Here is a 26,472-nt window from a genome sequence, read left to right on the forward strand (position 1 = left end):
TATGCTATGGAGAATTTATTTTCTTATTCAACAAATATTATTGAGGACCTTATAATGTGGGATATATTTTTAGATGCTAGAGATATATTGTGGAACAGCATAGACATTTTCATTGCTTTTGTGGAGTGTGCAGTATTTTGGAGGATGGAGACACACACAGACACATACACACAGGAAACAAGTAAACACACAGTATCACCTGTGTAGTGTTTTTGCTAAAACTGTTTAATCATGAGGAAAGGATAAGGCAAATCCAGAATGTGTAGCATGCTACCAAGATAGTTGACATGAAAAAATGTTGAGTGTTAAAAATACAAAACAACAAAACAAGAACAGGGATAAAGTTGAGATTAAAGGAGGCAAAAGAGACATGACAAGTGCAATGTGTGAACCTTGACTAAGATCCTAGGTTTTGAAAAAAGCTTTTAAGAACATTTTTTTTGTGTGTCAAATGGGAGAATTTGGACTGTACATTAGGTGATGATATTAATGTTAAATTTGCTGCGAAGGATAATGGTCTTGTGGCTACATAGGAGAAAGATCATTGTTTTAAGAGGGTACATGCTGATATTTGCTGGTGAAGTGTCATGGTGTCTGCAGCTTTCAAATGGATCAGCAAAAAATGTGTGTGTGTGTGTGTTGGAGAGAGAGGGAGAGAAATGTGAAATATTAATTGGTGAATCTAGGTGAAGAGTATACTGATGATTATTATGTTTTGACTATATTTGACAACTTTCAAAATAAAGAATTGAGAAAAAAGAAATGTAAATATGCTATAAGTGCTTTAAAGAATAAGACTTCTCTGATAGTATTGTAGAGTGCAACTATTTTGATATAATTACTTAGAAGAATCAGCTATTCAAAAAATGGAGGAGTTGGGGTGGGCAGTTTTGGGAGTAGGTACAATATGTATGAATGTCTTGGGTGGGAAAGATCTTGGTTTTGAAGAATTGAAAGGTGGAGTGTATGGCTAGATATTGAGATGCAAGGATGTAATACTCCTATGAGAGGAGAAAAGTAACATGTGATACTTTATTTGTAGCATTTTTAGCCTAATAAATATCTTTTAAAAAATTTATTGAAGTATAGTTGATTTACAATGTTGTGCTAATTTCTGCTGTATAGCAGAGTGACTCAGTTATATACATTCTTTTTTAAAATATTCTTTTCCATTATGGTTTATCCCAGGAGATTGGATATAGTTCCCTAGCCTAATAAATACCTTTTTTAAAAAAAAAATTCATTTATTTATTTATTTGGCTGCATTGGGTCTTATTTGCAGCATGCGGGGTCTTTTGTTGCGGCGCGCGAGCTTCTCTCTAGTTGTGGCACGTGGGCTCTAGGGTGCGCGGGCTCAGTAGTTGCGGTGCTCAGGCTCTCTTGTCGTGGCACACAGGCTCTAGAGGGTGCGGGCTTAGTTGCCCCGCGGCATGTGGTTCCCCATACCCTGCATTGGAAGGCGGATTCTTAACCACTGGATCACCAAGGAAGTCCGTAAATATCTTAATGTCCCAGTTTTGTTAGTGTTGGAACTATTTATAAAAGTCCTTTTGTATTTATCTGTATGAGACTCTTATATGCGGAAGTTTGAAAAAGTAAAACAGAGACAGTTGGTTGTCTTTGAACTTTTTATTGTGTCAGAATCAGGGACAGCCAGCTGTTCTTACCCAGGAAACTTAACATGCAAGTTGAACCATCTCCAGAAAGACATTTCATCATTGGTAAATTAGGCTTGTGGAAGCCTTGTGGTTAAATATACTATGGACAGAAGGCTTGTTAGTGGTAATGAATGACCTGATTTCACCACTTGTTAAGTCTGAAAATGTTCTTGGCCTTCCCACTATATTTTGTGACTTCATTTCATATTTGGGATCCAAAATGACAAATATCTAGAATAACTTCATCTGTTTCAGAGACGATGTGACTTTCTTTAGATCTTCAAGGAAGTGATTGTTTTTAAAAATTTTTATTGGAGTATAGTTGACTTAAAATATTGTGTTAGTCAAGGAAGTGATTTTTATTTCTGAGTTACAGATTTCTTATTTGTTGAAGGGAAGAGTAGTCTCCCCTTCCTATCTTATGGCATTGTTATTAGGAAAAAATGAGATGTGAGTGATCCTGAGAAAGTTAAACAGTATAATAAGATGAAGATGTTTTCAAGCCCTTTAAAATCTGTCTGTTCTGTTGTACTATCCAAGATCCAGTTCATATTTTTCTTTTAGGAATTGGAACTTTTTAACTCTAGGGCATTGTTGGCTTGCAGCAAGGATACCGCAGTTCTGTTTGGTCTTAGGACCAAATTCTGCAGGATTACAATGAAAATTCTGAACTTTCCATTCAGTTCATTTTTGGCTGAATTTTTAGTGGAGTTTCATTTAACCTTACCAGTTTTGGACTTGAACGTGAATATATATTTAACTCACAGTTATCTATGGTTTTTAATGTATATTATTAGCATTGTTGGTTTTGGTGTTTTAAATCTGTAGTTACCTGCTATCTATTGTATGCAATATAACTAACTTCTATGCAAAATAACTAATCATCTCACAACTAACATATCATCAGAGATCTGCAAACTAATATTACTAGGTAATAATAAAATGTCATTGTGGAGACATTCTGTTTTCTGTTTGCACAAATAGTTTAGATGACTGTGGATGTTGTGATGAAAAGACTTAACCAACTGTCATTTTAAAAAATCCAGTATATTCTTGAAATCTTATACTCTCTCTAAATGTTTGGTATTTCTTTGCCATTCTGAAAACACTTGATATATTAATGTAAGTGTCATTTACAATTTTTAAAAAAGTTAACCATCCTTTTTAATAGTTTATAAAAATCTTTTGTGATCACAATATATTATATACTTGTTGCAAAAGCCTGAGCATACAGAAGTGTTCTATAAAACTGGTATTTTATCCTAAATTTTAAGGTTTTTATATTTTCTATAATTTCATGAAGAGAGCCAAAGCCACACTCACTGAAATTGTAAACACTTCTGTCATTGCCTGACCTGTTAGCTGGCTAAGCTATTTTTAACTGTACAGGGCACAGGCCGAACCTGAGGTTGGGGTGGAGAATTTGCCTCTGCTTTTAGTTTGTCTTCAAGTGAGGTGAAATTAAGGGCAATTTAAAAAGAGTTTTTGGCTTTTTGTGTAGCATATGTGTATTCATAGGATAGTGATATTTGCCTGATAGGTGGATTTTTCTTTTTTTAAGTAGTATGTGTACTGGTAAGTATAGGCTTTCATTAATTTATTCAAGAGATAATTATTAAGTACCTACTTGGTGCCAGACACTGTGTAAAGTTTTAGAAAGCAAAATATTTTCTTTCACTTGTAATTTGAAATGCAAATTCCATTTGTTTGAAGTTATTAGGTCATAAATTTCTAGAAAATTGTTTGAGTCTGTTTTTAATATATGTTTTACATGGAAGATTCAGACTTAATCATCAGTGTATGAAAGTAAGAGAATAGGTTTGTTAGAATATGAATATTTATGGTTAAAAAATAATCTAGTTTCAACAGCCTCTTCATTCTTGCAACCAGTAGCTTGTATTAATGCTCAGATTTTTTCCCACCCCAAAATGTCTTTTTACCTCCTTGAGGAGCTAAGCTTTTAGAAAGAGTAAGCTAAACTTAGCCTGTTAGTCTTTGCTTCTAAACCCCGTGTTGTCTGGCATTTAAGCTCAATGATCATATGCGACTGGAATTGTTAACTTCGATAAACAGTTTTTATTACTTATTTTACCTAACCTTTTAGGTACATCTGATACGCTACTTTCTCCTTTTTCTTAGTTGTCTTTTTTTTTTTAATGATATTTCTCTCTGTATTATCTTTCTATTTCTGTGGTGACTCCTTTCCTCAGAGGATTCTTTCGTTCATCATTTGAGTAAAAGAGTTTTCTGAAGATTCCCAGATTTGACTTGCACAGACCTTTAGCTTTTCTTGGTGGGATGAAGGTAGTGTACTGACCTAGGGTTGCCAGCTTTTTATTTTGGGAAGTAAAAATGTTTTAAAAAACTGCCACATATCACCATTATTTCGTAAAAGAAGAGGTATTTCAGCTCTAAGAATGTAAGAAGGATATGCTCTCAAAATACAGAATGGTCGGTAAGGTGATTAATTTTAACTCAATTAAAGCTCAATATATTGTCCTTGCTTTCCTTTGTTATAGATTGACACTGGTCTGTAGACCTAATTACATTTGAGAACTGCTGACTTAAAACAGTAGGTTTTTGAGCTGGTTCAAGGGGAAGGGAGTGTGGGGAGTTCTGTGGTCTAATGTTAAGGAAAAACTGTAAAGTGTGTCATAACATATTAAAGCCTTCAAAGTAATCCTTTGTGAAAAAGCCCCCCACTTTACATGGTATTATTTTTTTCATGTAGCAACTGCATGAAAAAAGTAGAACTACATTTAGTTCTACTTTTTTCATGTAGAACTGTTATTGCAGAGGATATCCTTTGGGAAACACTGCTGTGGATGTTGATGTTACCAAGAGTTTTTCTTCACTTTTATCATTTTCTATATTTTTAAAGTTAATTTCTAATATTCATCAAAGTATTACTTACTACGAGTATAAAACATCAAATAGTTGTAAAATTTTAAAACTTTTAACCAAAAAGATGCAGTTGCTTTATCTGTTCCCTCTACCCTTCTTAGAGGCAACTATTTTTAACTTATAGCTATTTCTTCTTTATATTTCTAAATAAAACATTGCTGTGTCTTTTTAAAAATATATATTTATTTATGTATTTGGCTGCGCCAGGTCTTAGTTGCGGCATGCGGGATCTTCGTTGTGGCATGCGGAATCTTTTAGTTGAGGCATGTGGAATCTTTTAGTTGAGGCGTGTGAGATCTGGTTCCCTGCCCAGGAATTGAACTCAGGCCCCCTGCATTGGAAGCAGGGCGTCTTAGATACTGGACCACCAGGGAAGTCCCATTGCTGTGCCTTAATTAATTAATTAATTAGTTTTGGCTGTGTTGGGTCTTCCTTGCTGTGCGCGAGCTTTCTCTAGTCGCGGCGAGTGGGGACTACTCTTTGTTGCGGTGCGCGGGCTTCTCATTGCAGTGGCTTCTCTTTGCGGAACACAGGCTCTAGGTATGCGGGCTTCAGTAGTTGCAGCCCGCGGGCTCAGTAGTTGCCACACATGGGCTCTAGGGCGTGTGGGCTTCAGTAGTTGTGGCTCGCGGGATCTAGAGCGCAGGCTCAGTGGTTGTGGCGCATGGGCTTAGTTGCTCCACGGCATGTGGGATCTTCCCGGACCAGGGATCGAACCCATGTGCCCTGCATTGGCAGGCGGATTCTTAACCACTGCGCCACCAGGGAAGTCCCCATTGCTTTGTCTTGATTCACCAATTTTAGGCATTTTCTTCCTGTGATGTTGGATGAGGAATTTCTCTCATAGCCTCTTCCTCCATTCTTTCAATATGGTTATATAAAAAATATCAAAACCTGTTTACCTTTGTATGATTATATAAAAATAGTTCACATATGAGCCACATAGAATATGATACGGCAAAGTAATGGTGAGGCTTTAGTGAGTTAACATATGCAAAGATCTTAGAACAATGTCAGGCATTTGTTAGCTGTTTTTAGCTCTTATCTCTAGGATTCTATTTCTTTCTCATACAGCTAGGTTTAAAAATTGTCTCATGAAAATTTGCTTAGTTTTCTTTGAACATTGAAATCTTCACAGATCTTTCCACTGTTTGTAAGATGTCTTGCAGTTCTTTTCCACAGTCAATCTGTTATTTATCAGTTGCGTTTATATTTCTTAGAGATATTCTCCTGGAGCTCTTCTGGAGTTCTGCTCTAATCTGGACTCGTAGCTCTCTAAAAGATGTTGTCTTGGGGCTTGCCTTCACAGTCATCCCTTTGCTTGTCTGCTATGTTGACTTCCTTGTATCTTATGTCTGCCTTTTATTTGGTTTAGTTCCTCTCTTTGGTATCTTCTGTCAGGGCCAAAGAACGTGTGTTTGGGGACAAGTCTTGCAGACTTCGTAAACCTGAAAATACTCTTATTTTACCTTCATTCTTTTTTTTTGGGGGGGGGGCCATGAGGCATGTGGGATCTTAGTTCCCCGACCAGGGGTCTAACCCGCGCCCACTGCAGTGGAAGGGCGGAGTCTTAACCACTGGACTGCCAGGGAAGTCCCTACCTTCACTCTTGATTGATAATTTGGCTGGTTATAAAGTTGATTTTCACCCAGTTTATTTTTCGCTCAGAATTTTAAATGAGTAGTTTCATTGTCTTTTAGCTTCTAATGTTGCTGTAATGATAATGTCATTTCCTATTCTCAGTCCTTTGTAAGTTGCCTTTCTAAGCATAATATCTTTGTCCTTGATTTTCTTGGCCTGAGTCTTTTTCATTTGATTTACCTTTTCAATCTGATGACTCTTATCCTTCAGTTCTAGAATGTTTTCTTCTACTTTTCCTTTGATAATTTTCTATCTATTTCTTTTACTGTTTATTGTACTTTTACTAGTCACATGTTAGATTTCTTAGATTGATACTCTGATTTTCTTAGCTATTTTCAGATAGTTTTGGTTTTTGTTCTATTGAGTTTTTTATTTTGGCTGTAATTTCATTTCTTAGAGCTTGTTATTATTCTCCCTTTCACAGTATCTTACTTCATGGATGCAGTATTTTCTCAGATTTCTGAGGATATTATAGTTTCTTTTTTTTTTTAACAAAACCCTTTTCAGAGGTATAAGACAAAGCACATATGTAGACTGCATAAAATAAATTTATAGGTTAATAAATTATTATAACATGAAGGTCTTTGTAACCAATCCCAGGTCAAGAAATAGAATGTTGCCAGCCAACGCAGAAGCCCAAATTTCAAGTCTTCTGTTCCCTCAAAGGTAATCACATCCTGACTTTTGTGGTGATAACTTATTTTTCTTTCTAGTCTTATTATGCAAACATGCCTCTTAAAGATTACAGTTTAGTTTTGCCAAATTAAAAATAAATGTTTTAAATCTTTTTCACTTACAGGTTCCAGCTTGCATCTCAACCTTTCCTTCCTTGCTTTCTTCTTTTCTCCCTCTTTTCTTCCCTCCCTCCCTCCCCTTCCTGTTATTTGCTAAAGAAACCAGGTCATTTAACATGCAGATTTCCCAGCCTGGATCTTGCTGATTATATCCCTGTTGGGTAGCTGACCATTTATTTCTCTGCATTTCCTATAAATTGGTGGCTAGACCTAGAGGCTTACCAGATTGAGGTTTGTTTTTTGGGGTGGGGGCAAGACTACCTCATAGGTGTGGTGTCTTCTCCCGTCAAGAAGCATATAATGACTGGGTGTTCATTGTGCACGATTAGAAGCTACTGATGCTCAGTGCAAGGATCCATTTATTCATTAGGTAATGCAAAATGGTGACTTAAAAAATTCATTCATTCCTTTTTTATTTATTGGCTTGATATGTTTATAAAGAAAACTTACCCCTATTTTCAGTAGACACTACACCTATTCCCCTCCCTGTGTCTTGTGTTTCCCTTGTGTATTCAGTTCCTTGAAAGAGTAAACTTTCCGTCTTCTGATGGGAAATGCAGGATTGGGGATGTGACTTGGGAATCCAACTGTCCTTTTCTGCAGACTTCTGCATATTATTCCATTCTTTGTGCCCCACCTGACCTCTGCCTTTTTCATCTGGTGCCACCAGTTCTTCAGGCTTTTGGGGTTCTGTGGGACAAATGGGTTTGCTTCTCATTGTTCTTTCTGCTGGGCACTTAAGTTTAATCTTCCTCATTTTAGCAGTGTTTATTATTCTTTCATTGGCTTTCCATTTTCCTGTATTGTGGTTTGGAGTTTCACAAGTACTCTCATATGAATGAAGATGGACTCTGTTTTAATTTTTTCTTTTCTCCTTGTTTTAGGGAGAGAAGGGACAGAAAAATCTTTACTCTGCCACCTTAATACAGTAAAATCCTCCTCATCCTATTTCTCTTCTCATTTCTGTCCAGGGCTCCAAACAGCCATCAGTATTTTCAAGACTTCCAGATCTTTAGTTCCAAACCTGATTTTTGTTCTGAGCTTCTGATTTCTGATTTCATGTATTTTTATATCCAGCTGCTTCCTAGATTTCCTAGTTAATCTTCTGCAGATGTTTGCCAGTTTTATCAGTCTTTTCAAAGGACTGATTTTTGGTGCCACTGGTTCTGTTTTACTCCACCCACTGGAGTAAAGGTTCTGAGCCCCACGTCAGGCTTCCCAACCTGGGGGTCAGGCAACGGGAGGAGGAATTCCTAGAGAATCAGACTTTGAAGCCTAGTGGGAATTGGATTGCAGGACTTTGACGGGACTGGGGGAAACAGAGACCCCACTCTTGGAGGGCACACACAAAGTAATGTGTGCATCAGGACCCAGGGGAAGGAGCAGTGAGCCTGGGGGAGACTGAACCAGACCTACCTGCTGGTGTTGGGGGGTCTCCTGCAGAGGCGAGTGGTGGCTCTGTTTCACCGTGGGGATAAGGACACTGGCAGCAGAGGTTCTGGGAAGTTCTCCTTGGCGTGAGCCCTCCCAGAGTCTGCCATTAACCCCACCAAAGAGCACGGGTAGGCTCCAGTGTTGGGTTGCCTCAGGCAAAACAGCCAACAGGGAGGGAACCCAGCCCCACCCATCAACAGTCAAGTGGATTAAGGTTTTACTGAGCTCTGACCGCCACAGCAACAGGGAGGGAACCCAGCCCCACCCATCAACAGTCAAGTGGATTAAGGTTTTACTGAGCTCTGACCGCCACAGCAACAGTCAGCTCTACCCACCACCAGAGCCTCCCATCAAGCCTCTTAGATAGCCTCAACCACCAGAGGGCAGACAACAGAAGCAAGAAAAACTATAATCCTGCAGCCTGTGGACCAAAAACCACAGTTACAGAAAGATAGAGAAGATGAAAAGGCAGAGGGCTATGTACCAGATGAAGGAACAAGAAAAAACCCCAGAAAAACAACTAAATGAAGTGGAGATAGGCAACCTTCCAGAAAAAGAATTCAGAATAATGATAGTGAAGATGATCCAGGACCTTGGAATAAGAATGGAGGCAAAGACTGAGAAGATGCAAGAAATGATTAACAAAGACCTAGAAGAATTAAAGAACAAACAAACAGAGATGACCAATACAATAACTGAAATGAAAACTACACTAGAAGGAATCAATAGCAGAATAACTGAGGCAGAAGAACGGATAAGTGACCTGGAAGACAGAATGATGGAATTCACTGCTGCGGAACAGACTAAAGAAAAAAGAATGAAAAGAAATGAAGACAGCCTAAGAGACCTCTGGGACAACATTAAACGCAACAACATTCGCATTATAGGGGTCCCAGAAGGAGAAGAGAGAGAGAAAGGACCAGAGAAAATATTTGAAGAGATTATAGTCGAAAACTTCCCTAACATGGGAAAGGAAATAGCCACCCAAGTCCAGGAAGCGCAGAGAGTCCCATACAGGATAAACCCAAGGAGAAACACGCCGAGACACATAGTAATCAAAGTGGCAAAAATTAAAGACAAAGAAAAATTATTGAAAGCAGCAAGGGAAAAACGACAAATAACATACAAGGGAACTCCCATAAGGTTAACAGCTGATTTCTCAGCAGAAACTCTGCAAGCCAGAAGGGAGTGGCATGATATACTTAAAGTGATGAAAGGGAAGAACCTACAACCAAGATTACTCTACCCGGCAAGGATCTCATTTAGATTTGATGGAGAAATCAAAAGCTTTACAGACAAGCAAAAGCTAAGAGAATTCAGCACCACCAAACCAGCTCTACAACAAATGCTAAAGGAACTTCTCTAAGTGGGAAACACAAGAGAAGAAAAGGACCTACAAAAACAAACCCAAAACAATTAAGAAAATGGTCATAGGAACATACATATCGATTATTACCTTAAACGTGAATGGATTAAATGCCCCAACCAAAAGACATAGACTGGCTGAATGGATACAAAAACAAGACCCATCTATATGCTGTCTACAAGAGACCCACTTTAGACCTAGGGACACATACAGACTGAAAGTGAGGGGATGGAAAAAGATATTCCATGCAAATGGAAATCAAAAGAAAGCTGGAGTAGCTATACTCATATCAGATAAAATAGACTTTAAAATAAAGAATGTTACAAGAGACAAGGAAGGACACTACATAATGATCCAGGGATCAATCCAAGAAGAAGATATAACAATTATAAATATATATGCACCCAACATAGGAGCACCTCAATACATAAGGCAACTGCTAACAGCTATAAAAGAGGAAATCGACAGTAACACAATAATAGTGGGGGACTTTAACACCTCACTTACACCAATGGACAGATCATCCAAAATGAAAATAAATAAGGAAACAGAAGCTTTAAATGACACAATAGACCAGATAGATTTAATTGATATATATCGGACATTCCATCCAAAAACAGCAGATTACACGTTCTTCTCAAGTGCGCACGGAACATTCTCCAGGATAGATCACATCTTGGGTCACAAATCAAGCCTCAGTAAATTTAAGAAAATTGAAATCATATCAAGCATCTTTTCTGACCACAACGCTATGAGATTAGAAATGAATTACAGGGGAAAAAACGTAAAAAGGACAAACACATGGAGGCTAAACAATACGTTACTAAATAACCAAGAGATCACTGAAGAAATCAAAGAGGAAATCAAAAAATACCTAGAGACAAATGACAATGAAAACACGAAGACCCAAAACCTATGGGATGCAGCAAAAGCAGTTCTAAGAGGGAAGTTTATAGCTATACAAGCCTACCTAAAGAAACAAGAAAAAGCTCAAGTAAACAATCTAACCTTACACCTAAAGAAACTAGAGAAAGAAGAACAAACAAAACCCAAAGTTAGCAGAAGGAAAGAAATCATAAAGATCAGAGCAGAAATAAATGAAATAGAAACAAAGAAAACAATAGCAAAGATCAATAAAACTAAAAGTTGGTTCTTTGAGAAGATAAACAAAATTGATAAGCCATTAGCCAGACTCATCAAGAAAAAGAGGGAGAGGACTCAAATCAATAAAATCAGAAATGAAAAAGGAGAAGTTACAACAGACACCGCAGAAATACAAAGCATCCTAAGAGACTACTACAAGCAACTTTATGCCAATAAAATGGACAACCTGGAAGAAATGGACAAATTCTTAGAAAGGTATAACCTTCCAAGACTGAACCAGGAAGAAATAGAAAATATGAACAGACCAATCACAAGTAATGAAATTGAAACTGTGATTAAAAATCTTCCAACAAACAAAAGTCCAGGACCAGATGGCTTCACAGGTGAATTCTATCAAACATTTAGAGAAGAGCTAACACCCATCCTTCTCAAACTCTTCCAAAAAATTGCAGAGGAAGGAACACTCCCAAACTCATTCTATGAGGCCACCATCACCCTGATACCAAAACCAGACAAAGACACTACAAAAAAAGAAAATTACAGACCAATATCACTGATGAATATAGATGCAAAAATCCTCAACAAAATACTAGCAAACAGAATCCAACAACACATTAAAAGGATCATATACCACGATCAAGTGGGATTTATCCCAGGGATGCAAGGATTCTTCAATATACGCAAATCAATCAATGTGATACACCATATTAACAAATTGAAGAATAAAAACCATATGATCATCTCAATAGATGCAGAAAAAGCTTTTGACAAAATTCAACACCCATTTCTGATAAAAACTCTCCAGAAAGTGGGCATAGAGGGAACCTACCTCAACATAATAAAGGCCATATATGACAAACCCACAGCAAACATCATTCTCAATGGTGAAAAACTGAAAGCATTTCCTCTAAGATCAGGAACGAGACAAGGATGTCCACTCTCACCACTATTATTCAACATAGTTCTGGAAGTCCTAGCCACGGCAATCAGAGAAGAAAAAGAAATAAAAGGAATACAAATTGGAAAAGAAGAAGTAAAACTGTCACTGTTTGCGGATGACATGATACTATACATAGAGAATCCTAAAACTGCCACCAGAAAACTGCTAGAGCTAATTAATGAATATGGTAAAGTTGCAGGATACAAAATTAATGCACAGAAATCTCTTGCATTCCTATACACTAATGATGAAAAATCTGAAAGAGAAATTATGGAAACACTCCCATTTACCATTGCAACAAAAAGAATAAAATACCTAGGAATAAACCTACCTAGGGAGACAAAAGACCTGTATGCAGAAAACTATAAGACACTGATGAAAGAAATTAAAGATGATACCAACAGATGGAGAGATATACCATGTTCTTGGATTGGAAGAATCAACATTGTGAAAATGACTATACTACCCAAAGCAATCTACAGATTCAATGCAATCCCTATCAAATTACCAATGGCATTTTTTACGGAGCTAGAACAAATCATCTTAAAATTTGTATGGAGACACAAAAGACCCCGAATAGCCAAAGCAGTCTTGAGGCAAAAAAATGGAGCTGGAGGAATCAGACTCCCTGACTTCAGACTATACTACAAAGCTACAGTAATCAAGACAATATGGTACTGGCACAAAAACAGAAACATAGATCAATGGAACAAGATAGAAAGCCCAGACATTAACCCACGCACCTATGGTCAACTAATCTATGACAAAGGAGGCAAAGATATACAATGGAGAAAAGACAGTCTCTTCAATAAGTGGTGCTGGGAAAACTGGACAGCTACATGTAAAAGAATGAAATTAGAATACTCCCTAACACCATACACAAAAATAAACTCAATATGGGGTTTTTTTCTTTCATTAATTTTGGTTCTTTTTTTTTCATTTGGTTTCCTTGCTTTTGTTGTTATTCCCCCCCCCCCCCCCCCACCGCCTTCAACATGAGATGGATACTTATTAACTTTCTATCTTTTATCTTTGCTTTTTTGTTTTGTTTTGTTTTCCGGGATCTGCTCCACTTTTTACTAGTTGAAAACTTACTCCAATTGGCAAAGTAAAAACGCCAACTAGAACTTTTCTCATTTCAATCCCTGGTGTGACCCTGCATCCACTGCTGGGATTTTGTTTCTTTGTTTTTTGATGTATGATTGACATATTATATTTCAGGCATACAACATAATGATTTGATATTTGTATATATTGCAAAATGATTACCACAATAATCTAGTTAACATCTGTCATCGTACATGGTTATAAAACTTTTTTCTTATGATGAGAACTTTTGGGCTTTTCTCTTTTAGCAATTTTCAAGTATGAAATACAGTATTTTTTTTTTTTTTTTTTTTTAGTATTATTAATTATAGTCACTGTGCTGTACGCTGCATGCCTATGACTTGTTTTATAACTGGAAGTTTGTACCTTTTGACCCTCTTCACCCATTTGGCCCACCCTTCCTACCCCTACTCCCCACAGCTGGCAGCCACCAATCTGTTTTCTGTATCTATGAGCTCAATTTGTTGTTATTGTTGTTGTTGTTTTAGATTCCATTTGTAATTGAGATCATATGGTATTTGTCTTTGATTTATTTCATTTAGTCTAATGTTCTTCAGGTCCATCCATGTTGTTGCAAATGGCAAGATTTCATTCTTTTCTGTGGATGAACAGTATTCCATTTTACACATACACACACCCTACGTTTTCTTTTCTCTTTCTTTCTAATTAAATGTTATTTATTTGTTTATTTATTTATTTTTGGCTGAGTTGGGTCTTTGTTGCTGGGTGCCATCTTCCTCTAGTTGCTGCGAGCGGGGAGCTACTCTTGTTGCGGTGCATGGGCTTCTCATTGTGATGGCTTCTCTTGTTGCAGAGCACGGGCTCTAGGCACACGGGTTTCAGTAGTTGTGGCACACGGGCTTTAGAGCGCAGGCTAAGTAGTTGTGGCGCATGGGCTTAGTTGCTCCGCATTATGTGGGATCTTCCCGGACCAGGGATCGAACCCGTGTCCCCTGCATTGGCAGGCGGATTCTCAACCACTGCGCCACCAGGGAAGTCCTCTCTCTTTCTTTCTTTCTTCCTTCCTTCCTTCCTTTCTTCCTTTCTTCCTTCCTTCCTCCCTCCCTCCCTCCCATCCTTCCTTCCTTCCTTTCTTCCTTTTTTTTTTCCTCTCTCTCCCTCCCTCCCTCCCTCCCTTCCTTCCTTCCTTCTGACTGGTCACACTGTGCAGCATGCGGGATCTTAGTTCCCTGACCAGGGATCGAGCCCGTGCCCCCTGCATTGGGAGAGGGGAGTCTTAACTACTGGACTGCCAGGGACGTCCCCCACCCTGTGTTTTCTTTATCCATTCATACATAAATGGAAACTCAGGTTCCATGTCTTGTGTATTGTAAATAATGCTGCAGTGAACATGGGGGTGCATATATATTTTTGAGTCAGTGTTTTTGTTTTCTTCAGATGAATGCCCAGAAGTGGAATTGTTGGATCATGTGGTAGTTCTATTTTAAATTTTTTGTGGACTCTCCATACTGTTCTCCATAGTAGCTGCCCCAATTTACATTTTCCACCAATAGTGCACAAGGGTTCCCTTTTCTCCACATCCTCACTAACACTTATTTGTTGTCCTTTTGATAATAGCCATTCTGTTATCAAAAGAGAGGTGTTAACTTATTGTGGTTTTAATTTACATTCCCTGCTGATTAGTGATGTTGAGCTCCTTTTCATGTGCCTGTTGGCCATCTGTATGTCTTCTTTGGAAAAAGTGTCTATACAGATTCTCTGGCCACCTCTTAATCAGATTGTTTGTTGTTTTGCTATTGAGTTGTATGAGTTGCTTATATATGTTGCATATTAACCCATTACACAATATGTAATTTGAAAATATTTTCTCCCATTCTGTAGGTTGCTTTTTTAATTTGATGATGGTTTCCTTTGCTCTGCAGAAGCTTTTCAGTTTGATGTAGTTCGACTTGTTTATTTTTTACTTCTGTTGCCTTTGCTTTTAGTGTGAAATCCAAAAAATCATTGCCAAGACTGATGTAAAGGAGCTTATTACATCCTGTGTTTTCTTCTAGGAGTTTTATGGTTTCAGGTCTTATGTTCAAGTCTTTATTCCATTTTAAGTTAATTTTTGTGAATGGTGTAAGATAGTGATCCAGTTTCATTCTTTTGCATGTGGCTGTCCAGTTTTCCCAAAACTGTTTATTGAAGAGACTGTCCTTTCCCCATTGTATGTTCTTGGTTCCTTTGTTGTAAACTGTTTGACCATATATACATTGGTTTATTTCTGGGCTGTCTATTTTGTTCTATTGATCTGTTTGTTTTTATGCCTTTACCATACTGTTTTGTTTACTATAGCTTTATGAGATAACTGTAATATAGTTTGAAATCAGGAAGTGTGATCCCTCCAGCTTTGTTTGTCTTTCTCAAGATTGCTTTGGCTGTTCGGGGTCTTGTGTGGTTCCATACAAATTGTAAAACTTTTTGTTCTATTTCTGTGAAAAATGCCTTGGAAATTTGATAGGGATTGCATTGACTCTCTAGGTGGCTTTGGGTAGTATGGACATTTTCACAGTACTCATTCTTCCAATCCATGAGCATGGTATATTTTTCCATTTATTTGTGTCTTCAGTTTCTTTCTTCAGTGTCTTATAGTTTTCTGAGTACAGGTCTTTCCCTTCCGTAGTTAAATTTATTCCTAAGTATTTTATTCTCTTTGAATCAATTGTAAGTGGGATTGTTTTCTTAATTTCTCTTCCTGATAATTTGTTATTAGTATATAGAAACTCAGGTTTTTGTTTGTTGGTTTTATATCCTGTAATAACTTTACTGAATTTGTTTACTAGTTCTAGCAGTTTTTTGGTAGAGTTTTTAATATGTAATGTCATGTCATATTCAAATAGAAACAGTTTTACTTCTTCCTTTCCAATTTGGATTTCTTTTTTTTTGCAATCAATTTTATTTTATTTATTTTAAAATTAATTTTTATTAGAGTATAGTTGCTGTACAATGTTGTGTTTCTGCTGTACAGCAAAGTTAATCAGTTATATGTATACGTATATCCCCTCTTTTTTAGATTTCCTTCCCATGTAGGTCACCACAGAGCACTGAGTAGAGTTCCCTGTGCTATACAGTAGGTTCTCATTAGTTATCTGTTTTAAACATAGTAGTGTATATATGTCAATCCCAATCTCCCAGTTTATCCCACCCCTCCCTTCCCCCCTTGGTATCCATAAGTTTGTTCTCTACATCTGTGTCTCTATTTCTGTTTTGCAAATAAGTTTATCTGTACCATTTTTTCTGGATTCCACATATAATCAATAGTATATGATATTTGTTTTTCTCTTTCTGACTTACTTCACTCTGTATGACAGTCTCTGGGTCTGTCCACATCTTTGCAAATGGCACTATTTTGTTCCTTTTTTATGGCTGAGTAATAATCCGTTGTATATATGTACTACATCATCTTTATCCATTCCTCTGTTGACGGACATTTAGGTTGCTTCCATGTCTTGGCTGTTGTATTGGGTTGGCCAAAAAGTTCCTTTAGTTTTTAAGTAAAAATAAAAGATTTTTCATTTTCACCAAGAAGTTTATTGAACAGTGCATTCAACATTTTGTTCCACTACCTTCTGCCATTTTTCAGGCAACTTCATAATTCCGTCTTCCCAAAACTCTATCTTTTTGAGCAAAGAACTGTTCCAGGTGCCTTTTACAGTCTTCCAGGGAATTGAAATTTTTTCCATTAAGAGAATTTTGTAAAGACCGAAATTAATGGAAATCCAAAGGTGCAATGTCTGGTGAATATGGCAGATGAATAAGAACTTCCCAGTCAAGCTGTAACTATTTTTGCCTGGTCATCAAGGAAACATACGGTTTTGCATTATCCTGTTGGAAGAGTATGCATTTTCTGTTGACTAATTCCGGATGCTTTTCGTCGAGTGCTGCTTTCATTTGGTCTAATCGGGAGTAGTACTTGTTGGAATTAATCGTTTGGTTTTCTGGAAGGAGCTCATAATGGAGGACTCCCTTCCAATTCCATCATATATACAACATCACCTTCTCTGGATGAAGACCGGCCTTTGGTGTGGTTGGTGATGGTTCATTTCACTTGCCCCACGATCTCTTCCATTCCACATTATTGTACAGTATCCACTTTTCATTGCCCATCACAATTTGTTTTAAGAACAGAACGTTTTCGTTATATTTAAGTAGAGAGTTGCATGCAGAAATATAGTCAAGAAGGTTTTTTTCACCAAACTTATGTGGAACCCAGACATCAAAGTGATTCACATAACCAAGCTGGTGCAAATGATTTTCAATGCTCGATTTGGGTATTTTGAGTATGTCGGCTATCTCCCGCATGGTATAACGTTGATTGTTCTCAGTTAATTTCTCGATTTGATCTCTGTCGTCTTCAGCTGGTCTACCCGACCGTGGAGTGTCGTCCAGTGAGAAGTCTCCAGCATGAAACTCTGCAAACTACTTTTGACACGTTCGATCAGTCACAGCACCTTCTCCATACACTGCACAAGTCTTTTTTTTGAGTTTCAGTTGCATTTTTACCTTTCTTGAAATAATAAAGCATAATATGCTGAAAATGTTGCTTTTTTTTCTTCCATCTTCAATATTAAAATGGCTACACAAAAATTCACCAATTTTGATAGGTTTTTTTTTAAATGTACGCCGATATGACAGCTGTCACAATACAGTATAACAAAATTGTTTCAAATGAAGTTAAAGACAGCTAAGTGCTACTATAGCCATCTTCTAGAAAATACTGAATGAACTTTTTGGCCAACCCAATAAATAGTGCTGCAGTGAACATTGGGGTGTGTGTATCTTTTTGGATTATGGTTTTCTCTGGGTATATGCCCAGGAGTGGGATTACTGGGTCATATGGTAACTCTATTTTTAGTTTTTTTGAGGAACCTCTGTGCTGTTCTCTATAGTGGCTGTACTAATTTACATTCCCACCAACGGTGTAGGAGGGTTCCCTTTTCTCTACACCCCTCTACCATTTATTGTTTGTAGATTTTTTGATGATGGCTCTTCTGATCGGTGTGAGGTGATACCTCATTGTAGTTTTGATTTGCATTTCTCTAATAATTAGTGATGTTGAGCATCTTTTCATGTGTTTGTTGACCATGTATGCCTTCTTTGTATTTCTTTTTCTTGACTAATTGTTCAGGCTAGGACTTCTAATAGTGTGTTGAATAAAAGTTGTAAGAGTGAGCATTCTTGTCTTGTTCTTGATCTTAGAGGAACAGCACTGAGTGTGATGTTAACTGCGGGCTTGTCATATATGGCCTTTAATATGTTGAAGTACATTCCCTCTGCATCCACTTTGTTGAGAGTTTTTATCATAAATGGATTTTGAATTTTGTCAAATGCTTTTTCTGCATCTATTGAGGTGATCATATGGTTTTTATTCTTCATTTTGTTAATGTTGTGTATCAAATTGACTGATTTGTGGATGTTACACCATCCTTGCATCTCTGGATGATCCCACTTGATCATTTTAATGTATTGTTGTGTGTGATCTTTTTAATATATTGTTGAATTCAGCTTGCTAATATTTTGTTGAGGGTTTTTTGAATCTGTGTTTATCAGGGATATTGGTCTGTAATTTTCTTGTGACATCTTTGACTGGTTTTGGTATCAGGGTAATGCTGGTCTCATAAAATGAATTTGGAAGTGTTCCCTCATCTTTTATTTTTTGAAAGAGTTTGAGGTGGATTGGTATTAATTCTTTGAATGTTCAGTAGAATTTACCAATGAAGCCATCTGGTCCTGGATTTTTGTTTGTTTGGAGTTTGTTTTAAAATTACTGATTCAGTCTTCTTACTGGTAATCGGTCTGTTCAGATTTTCTATTTCTTCATGATTCAGTCTTGGTAGATTGTGTGTTTCTAGGAATTCACTCATTTCTTCTAGGTTGTCCATCTTGTTGATGTACAGTTCATGGTAGTCTCTTATGGTTCTTTGTATTTCTGTGGTATCAGTTGTAACATCTCCTCTTTCACTTTTTTTTTTTAAACGTATTTTAAAAAAATTATTATTATTATTAGCACCTTTAATTATTTATTTATTTATTTTAATTTTTTTGGCTGTGTTGGGTCTTCGTTTCTTTGCGAGGGCTTCCTCTAGCTGCGGGAAGCAGGGGCCACTCTTCATCGCGGTGCGCGGGCCTCTCACTATTGTGGCCTCTCTTGTTGCGGAGCACAGGCTCCAGACGCGCAGGCTCAGTAGTTGTGGCTCACGGGCCTAGTTGCTCAGCGGCATGTGGGATCTTCCCAGACCAGGGCTCGAACCTGTGTCCCCTGCATTAGCAGGCAGATTCTCAACCACTGTGCCACCAGGAAGCCCCACTTCTTATTTTACTGATTTGAGTTCTCTCTTTTTCTTGGTGACTCTAGCTAAAGGTTTGTCTATTTTGCTTTTCTTTTCAAAGAATGAGCTCTTAGTTTCATTGATCTTATTTATTGTCTTTATATTTCATTTATTTCTGCTCCGATCTTTGTTATTTTCTTCTTTCTGCTAACTCTGGCCTTTGTTCTTCTTTTTCTGGTTCCTTGAGATGTAAAGTTAAGTTGTTTATTAGAGATTTTTCTGGTTTCCTGACATAGGCCTGTATTACTGTGAACTTCCCTCTTAGAACTGCTTTTGCTGCATCTCATAAGTTTTGATATGTTGTATTTTCACTTTCATTTGTCTCAAGATATTTTTTGTTATCTTTTGATTTTTCTTTGAATTATTGGTTGTTCAGTAGTATGTTGTTTAATCTCCACATATTTGTGAATTTTCCAGTTTTTTTCTTGTAATTGATTTCTAGTTTCATACCATCGTAGTGGGAAAAGACTAATAAGAGATGCAGAAGGTAATGGTAAAGGGGTCAATACAACAAGAGGTTTTAATATTTGTAAATATTTATGCACCCAGATAGGAGCACCTGAATATTTTCAAGCAAATGTTAACAAACCTAAAGGGAGAAATACACAGCAGTACAATAATAACAGGGACTTTAATACTCCATTTTCATCAATGGATAGATCATCCAGACAGAAAATCAAAAAGGAAACATTGGTCTTAAATGATCCAGGTGGACTTTCACAGATATATACAGAACATTCCATCCAAAAGGAACAGAATATACTTTCTTCTATTCCATCATGTGTTTCAAGTGTACATGGAACATTCTTCAATATACATTATATGTTAGGCCACAAAAGAAGACTTAATTTATTCTTTTCTAAGACAGATATTTTAAGACTTATCTAAGTACTGCATTAGCTGCATCCTAAAAGTTTTAATATATGGTGTTACTATAATTGTTCAATTCAAAATGCTCGGTAATTTCCATTATGATTGCTTCTTTGGCCCATGGGTTATTTTAGAAGAATACGTCTAGATATTTAAACTTTTAATTTATATTTCTTATTGCTTTTTAGCTTTATACCGTTGCAGTCAGAGAACAATAGGCCATATGATTTTTCTTTTTTTTTAAAGATTTAATTTTTTTGTTTTTATTTTTAGCTGCGTTGGGTCGTCGTTGCTGTGCGCGGGCTTTCTCTAGTTGCGGCGAGTGGGAGCTACTCTTCATCGTGGTGCGCGGGTTTCTCATTGCAGTGGCTTCTCTTGTTGCGGAGCACAGACTCTAGGCATGCGGGCTTCAGTAGTTGTGGCACATGGGCTCTAGAGCGCAGGCTCAATAGTTGTGGCACACGGGCTTAGTTGCTCCGTGACATGTGGGATTTTCCTGGACTAGGGCTCGAACCTGTGTCCCCTGTATTGGCGGGTGGATTCTTAACCAGGTTGCCACCAGTGAAGTCCCCATATGATTTTATAACTTGAAATTTTTTGAGGCTTGTTTTGTGTCTCAGTATATGGTCAATGTTTATAAATATTTTGTCTAATAGACATCCCTTCTTTGATGAAATGCAGATAATTTAATGTTGCTACTGTTTTCCTCCTAATTTCCCTCATACTGTCCTCCCAGTTCCCCAATTTGAAAACCTGGGAGTTATTCTAAATTTCTCCTTTGCTTTTAATACCACGTCAAGATAATTCTTAGTATCTGTCCAGTCCAGTTTTAAAATTATTTCTTAATATGAGTCATGCTATGATTATTAAAATAAAAACCTTGGAAAGCCTAAAGTATATAAACTAAATTACTCAAAGCCCTACTACACAGGGCTTTTTTTTTCCTCACTCCAATTTCTTCATGGTCCTAATTCATGTTATTCTTTTCTTGTTCATAGATTATCGCAGATTTATTATGGTTCCCATCTTTTCTCTCCTTTAATAGCATTCATTTATTTGTATGTTCATTCATTCAGCCAGTACTGAGAACCTAGCTATGTGCTAGGTACATGGGATATATAGCAGTGAAGTAGAGAGGCAAGATATTTAATTTAGCTTGGGTCTTTTTCATTTGGCCAGTGTTATTTTTGCCACTTTCTCTCTGTTATAATTTGAGCTGTAACTATTCTGAAGTTTTGTTCCTAGAAAAGTATGTGTTGTTTTGGGACTTTGTGCCTTTGCATATGTTCCCCAGGCTTACAAAGCCCTCTATAAAGTTCATCTGGGAAACTACTACTCATTTTTCAGGTTAATTAGCTGAGTGTTGATGAAGCCTTGACTGACCTTTTCTCTTGCTTCTGGATAGATTAGAAATTCTTTTTGAGCATATTCATTATAGGAATTATGTTACATAGTTTTTGTGTGCCCTTTTGTTTCCCCACTTAGGCTGTGGTTCCTTGGTTTTATGTCACATATTCTTTCATAGTTGTTTCTCTTACCACCTAGCATAGTACCTGGCACATAGCAGGTATTCAGTAAATATTTGTTGAACGTCCACAGCTGTACAGTTTAAATAAAATCATTATGTTTTCCTTAACTTTCATTTGGCCTTTTCTTCAGAATGGTTTGGGGAATGGCCTGTTTTGGTTGCTTAAATGATCTGATTAATTAAAAAGTATATTTGTTCTGAGATACCAATTTTCAGTTATTAGCAGCTTAGGAGACGAAAGGGTATGAGTTAGTTGTTTATAATAAGGCTGTATTCTGGGACTTCCCTGGTGGTCCAGTGGTTGAGACTCCGTGCTTGCAATGCAGGGGGCTTGGGGAGTATATATATGTCAGTGCCAGTCTCTCACTTTGTCTCAGCTTACCCTTCCCCCTCCCCATGTCCTCAAGTCTATTCTCTATGTCTACATCTTTATTCCTGTCCTGCCCCTAGGTTCTTCAGAACCTTTTTTTTTTTTTTTTTAGATTCCATATATATGTGTTAGCATACGGTATTTGTTTTTCTCTTTCTGACTTACTTCACTCTGTATGACAGACTCTAGGTCCGTCCACCTCACTACAAATAACTCAATTTCATTTCTTTTTATGGCTGAGTAATATTCCATTGTATATATGGGCCACATCTTCTTTATCCATTCATCTGTCCATGGACACTTAGGTTGCTTCCATGTCCTGGCTGTTGTAAATAGTGCTGCAGTGAACATTGTGGCACGTGACTCTTTTTTGAATTATGGTTTTCTCAGGGTATATGCCCAGTAGTGGGATTGCTGGGTCATATGGTAGTTCTATTTTTAGTTTTTTAAGGAACCTTCATACTGTTCTCTATATTGGCTGTATCAATTTACATTCCCACCAACAGTGCAAGAGGGTTCCCTTTTCTCCACACTCTCTCCAGCATTTACTGTGTGTAGATTTTTTGATGATGGCCATTCTGACTGGTGTGGGGTGATACCTCATTGTAGTGTTGATTTGCATTTCTCTAATAATTAGTGATGTTGAGCATCCTTTCATGTGTTTGTTGGCAATCTGTATATCTTCTTTGGAGAAATGTCTATTTAGGCCTTCTGCCCATTTTTGGATTGGGTTGTTTGTTTTTTGGATATTGAGTTGCATGAGCTGCTTGTATATTTTAGAGATTAATCCTTTGATGGTTGCTTCGTTTGCAAATATTTTCTCCCATTATGAGGGTTGTCTTTTCGTCTTGTTTATGATTTCCTTTCCTGTGCAAAAGCTTTTTAAGTTTCATTAGGTGCCATTTGTTTATTTTTGTTTTTATTTCCATTTCTCTAGGAGGTGGGTCAAAAAGGATCTTGTTGTGATTTGTGTCATAGTGTGTTCTGCCTATGTTTTCCTCTAAGAGTTTTACAGTGTCTGGCCTTACGTTTAGGTCTTTAATCCATTTTTTTTTTTTTGCACCTTTAATTATTATTTATTTATTTATTTATTTATTTGGCTGTGTTGGGTCTTCATTTCTGTGCGAGGGCTTCCTCTAGTTGCGGCAAGTGGGGGCCACTCTTCATTGCGGTGCGCAGGCCTCTCACTACTGTGGCCTCTCTTGTTGCGGAGCACAGACTCCAGACGTGCAGGCTCAATAGTTGTGGCTCACAGGCCTAGTTGCTCCGCGGCATGTGGGATCCTCCCAGACCTGGGCTCGAACCCGTGTCTCCTGCATTAGCAGGCAGATTCTCAACCACTGCGCCATCAGGGAAGCCCTCTTTAATCCATTTTGATTTTATTTTTGTGTATGGTGTTAGGGAGTGTTCTAATTTCATCCTTTTACATGTAGTTGTCCAGTTTTCCCAGCACCACTTATTGAAGAGGCTGTCTTTGCTCCATTGTATATTCTTGCCTCCTTTATCAAAGATAAGGTGACCATATGTGCATGGGTTTATCTCTGGGTTTTCTATCCTATTCCATTGATGTATATTTCTGCTTTTGTGCCAGTACCATAGTGTCTTGATTACTGTAACTTTGTAGTATAGTCTGAAGTCCGGGAGCCTGATTCCTCCAGCTCCGTTTTTCTCTCTCAAGATTGCTCTGGCTGTTCAGGGTCTTTTGTGTCTCCATACAAATTGTGAAATTTTTTGTTCTAGTTCTGTGAAAATTGCCATTGGTAGTTTGGTAGGGATTGCATTGAATCTGTAGATTGCTTTGGGTAGTATAGTCATTTTCACAATGTTGAGTCTTCCAATCCAAGAACATGGTATATCTCTCCATCTGTTTGTATTGTCTTTAATTTATTTTATCAGTGTCTTATAGTTTTCTGCATACAGGTTTTTTGTCTCCTTAGGTAGGTTTATTCCTAGGTGTTTTATTCTTTTTGCTGCCGTGGTAAATGGGAGTGTTTCCTTAATTTCTCTTTCAGATTTTTCATCATTAGTGTATAGGAATACCAGAGATTTTTGTGCATTAATTTTGTATCCTGCTACTTTGCCAAATTCAATGATTAGCTCTAGTTTTCTGGTAGTATCTTTAGGATTCTCTATGTATAGTATCATGTCATCTGCAAACAGTGACAGCTTTACTTCTTGTTTTACGATTTGGATTCTTTTTATTTCTTTTTCTTTTATTGCTGTGGCTAAAACTTCCAAAAGTATGTTGAATAATAGTGGTGAGAGTGGGCAACCTTGTCTTGTTCCTGATCTTAGTGGAAATGGTTTCAGTTTTTCACCATTGAGAACGATGTTGGCTGTGGGTTTGTCATATATGACCTTTATTATGCTGAGGTAAGTTTCCTCTATGCCTACTTTCTGGAGGGTTTTTATCATAATTGGGTGTTGAATTTTGTCGAAAGCTTTGTCTGCATCTATTGAGATGATCATATGGTTTTTATCCTTCAATTTGTTAATATGGTGTATCACATTGATTGATTTGCATATATTGCAGAATGCTTGCATTCCTGGGATAAACCCCACTTGATCGTGGTGTATGATCCTTTTAATGTGCTGCTGGATTCTGTTTGCTAGTATTTTGTTGAGGATTTTTGCATCTCTGTTCATCAGTGATATTGGCCTGTAGTTTTCTTTCTTTGTGACATCTTTGTCTGGTTTTGGTATCAGGGTGATGGTGGCCTCATGGAATGAGTTTGGCAGTGTTCCTCCCTCTGCTATATTTTGGAAGAGTTTGAGAAGGATAGGTGGTAGCTCTTCTCTAAATGTTTGATAGACTTCGCCTGTGAAGCCATCTGGTCCTGGGCTTTTGTTTGATGGAAGATTTTTTAATCACAGTCCAATTTCAGTACTTGTGATTGGTCTGTTCATATTTTCTATTTCTTCCTGGTTCAGTCTCGGAAGGTTGTGCATTTCTAAGAATTTGTCCATTTCTTCCAGGTTGTCCATTTTATTGGCATACAGTTGCTTGTAGTAATCTCTGATGATCCTTTGTATTTCTGCAGTGTCAGTTGTTACTTCTCCTTTTTCATTTCTAATTCTATTGATTTGAGTCTTCTCCCTTTTTTTCTTTATAGTCTGGCTAATGCTCTATCAATTTTATCAAGGAACCAGCTTCTAGTTTTATTGATCTTTGCTATTGTTTCCTTCATTTCTTTTTCATTTATTTCTTATCTGATCTTTATGATTTGTTTCCTTCTGGTAACTTTGGGGTTTTTTTATTCTTCTTTCTCTGATTGCTTTAGGTGTAAGGTTAGGTTGTTTATTTGAGGTGTTTCTTGTTTCTTGATGTAGGAATGTATTGCTATGAACTTCCCTCTTAGAACTGCTTTTGCTGCATCCCGTAGGTTTTGAGTCATCGTGTTTTCATTGTCATTTGTTTCTAGGTATTTTTTGATTTCCTCTTTGATTTCTTCAGTGATCTCTTGGTTATTAAGTAGTGTAGTGTTTAGCCTCCATGTATTTGTATTTTTTACAGATTTTTTCCTGTAATTGATATCTAGTCTCATAGTGCTGTGGTTGGAAAAGATACTTGATATGATTTCAGTTTTCTTAAATTTACCAAGGCTTGATTTGTGACCCAAGATATCATCTATCCTGGAGAATGTTCCATGAGCACTTGAGAAGAAAGTGTATTCTGTTGTTTTGGATGGAATGTCCTATAAATATCAATTAAGTCCACCTTGTTTAATGTATCATTTAAAGCTTGTGTTTCCTTATTTGTTTTCATTTTGGATGATCTGTCCATTGGTGAAAGTGGGGTGTTAAAGTCCTCTGCTATGATTGTGTTACTATAGATTTCCCCTTTTATGGCTGTTAACATTTGCCTTATGTATTGAGGTGCTCCTATGTTGGGTGCATAAATATTTACAATTGTTATATCTTTTTGGATTGATCCCTTGATCATTATGTAGTGTCTTTTTTTTCTCTTGTAATAGTCTTTTTTTTAAATTTTATTTATTTATTTATGGCTGCGTTGGGTCTTCGTTTCTGTGCGAGGGCTTTCTCTAGTTGCGGCAAGTGGGAACCACTCTTCATCGCGGTGCGCGGGCCTCTCACCATCGCGGCCTCTCTTGTTGTGGAGCACAGGCTCCAGACGCGCAGGCTCAGTAATTGTGGCTCACGGGCCTAGTTGCTCCGTGGCATGTGGGATCTTCCCAGACCAGGGCTCGAACCCGTGTCCCCTGCATTGGCAGGCAGATTCTCAACCACTGCGCCACCAGGGAAGCCCGCCCGGGCTTTTTCTAGTTGCGGCAAGCGGGGCTACTCTCGTTGCGGTGCGCAGTCTTCTAGTTGTGGTGACCTCGCTTGTTGCGGAGTACGGGCTCTAGGTGCGTGGGTTTCAGTAGTTGTGGCATGTGGGCTCTAGAGCTCAGGCTCAGTAGTTG

The 26,472-nt window shown here is 37.5% G+C and overlaps 1 protein-coding gene across 2 annotated transcripts in view; it reads left to right on the forward strand.

The window, feature by feature from the left end:
- MTF2 (metal response element binding transcription factor 2) overlaps positions 1-26,472 on the forward strand; it is an 81,186-nt gene that overhangs the window by 21,202 nt on the left and 33,512 nt on the right. The window contains exon 1 of one of the 2 annotated variants that reach the window (XM_059926401.1): positions 6,831-6,869. The exons of the other annotated variant lie outside the window; for it this stretch is intronic. The gene's annotated coding sequence lies outside the window, so the exon portion shown is untranslated. Of the gene's footprint in view, positions 1-6,830; positions 6,870-26,472 lie in introns of those variants that run through there. 2 annotated transcript variants of the gene reach the window in all.

This window comes from Balaenoptera ricei, chromosome 1 (genome assembly GCF_028023285.1).
Source record: "Balaenoptera ricei isolate mBalRic1 chromosome 1, mBalRic1.hap2, whole genome shotgun sequence".
NCBI lineage: Eukaryota > Metazoa > Chordata > Mammalia > Artiodactyla > Balaenopteridae > Balaenoptera > Balaenoptera ricei.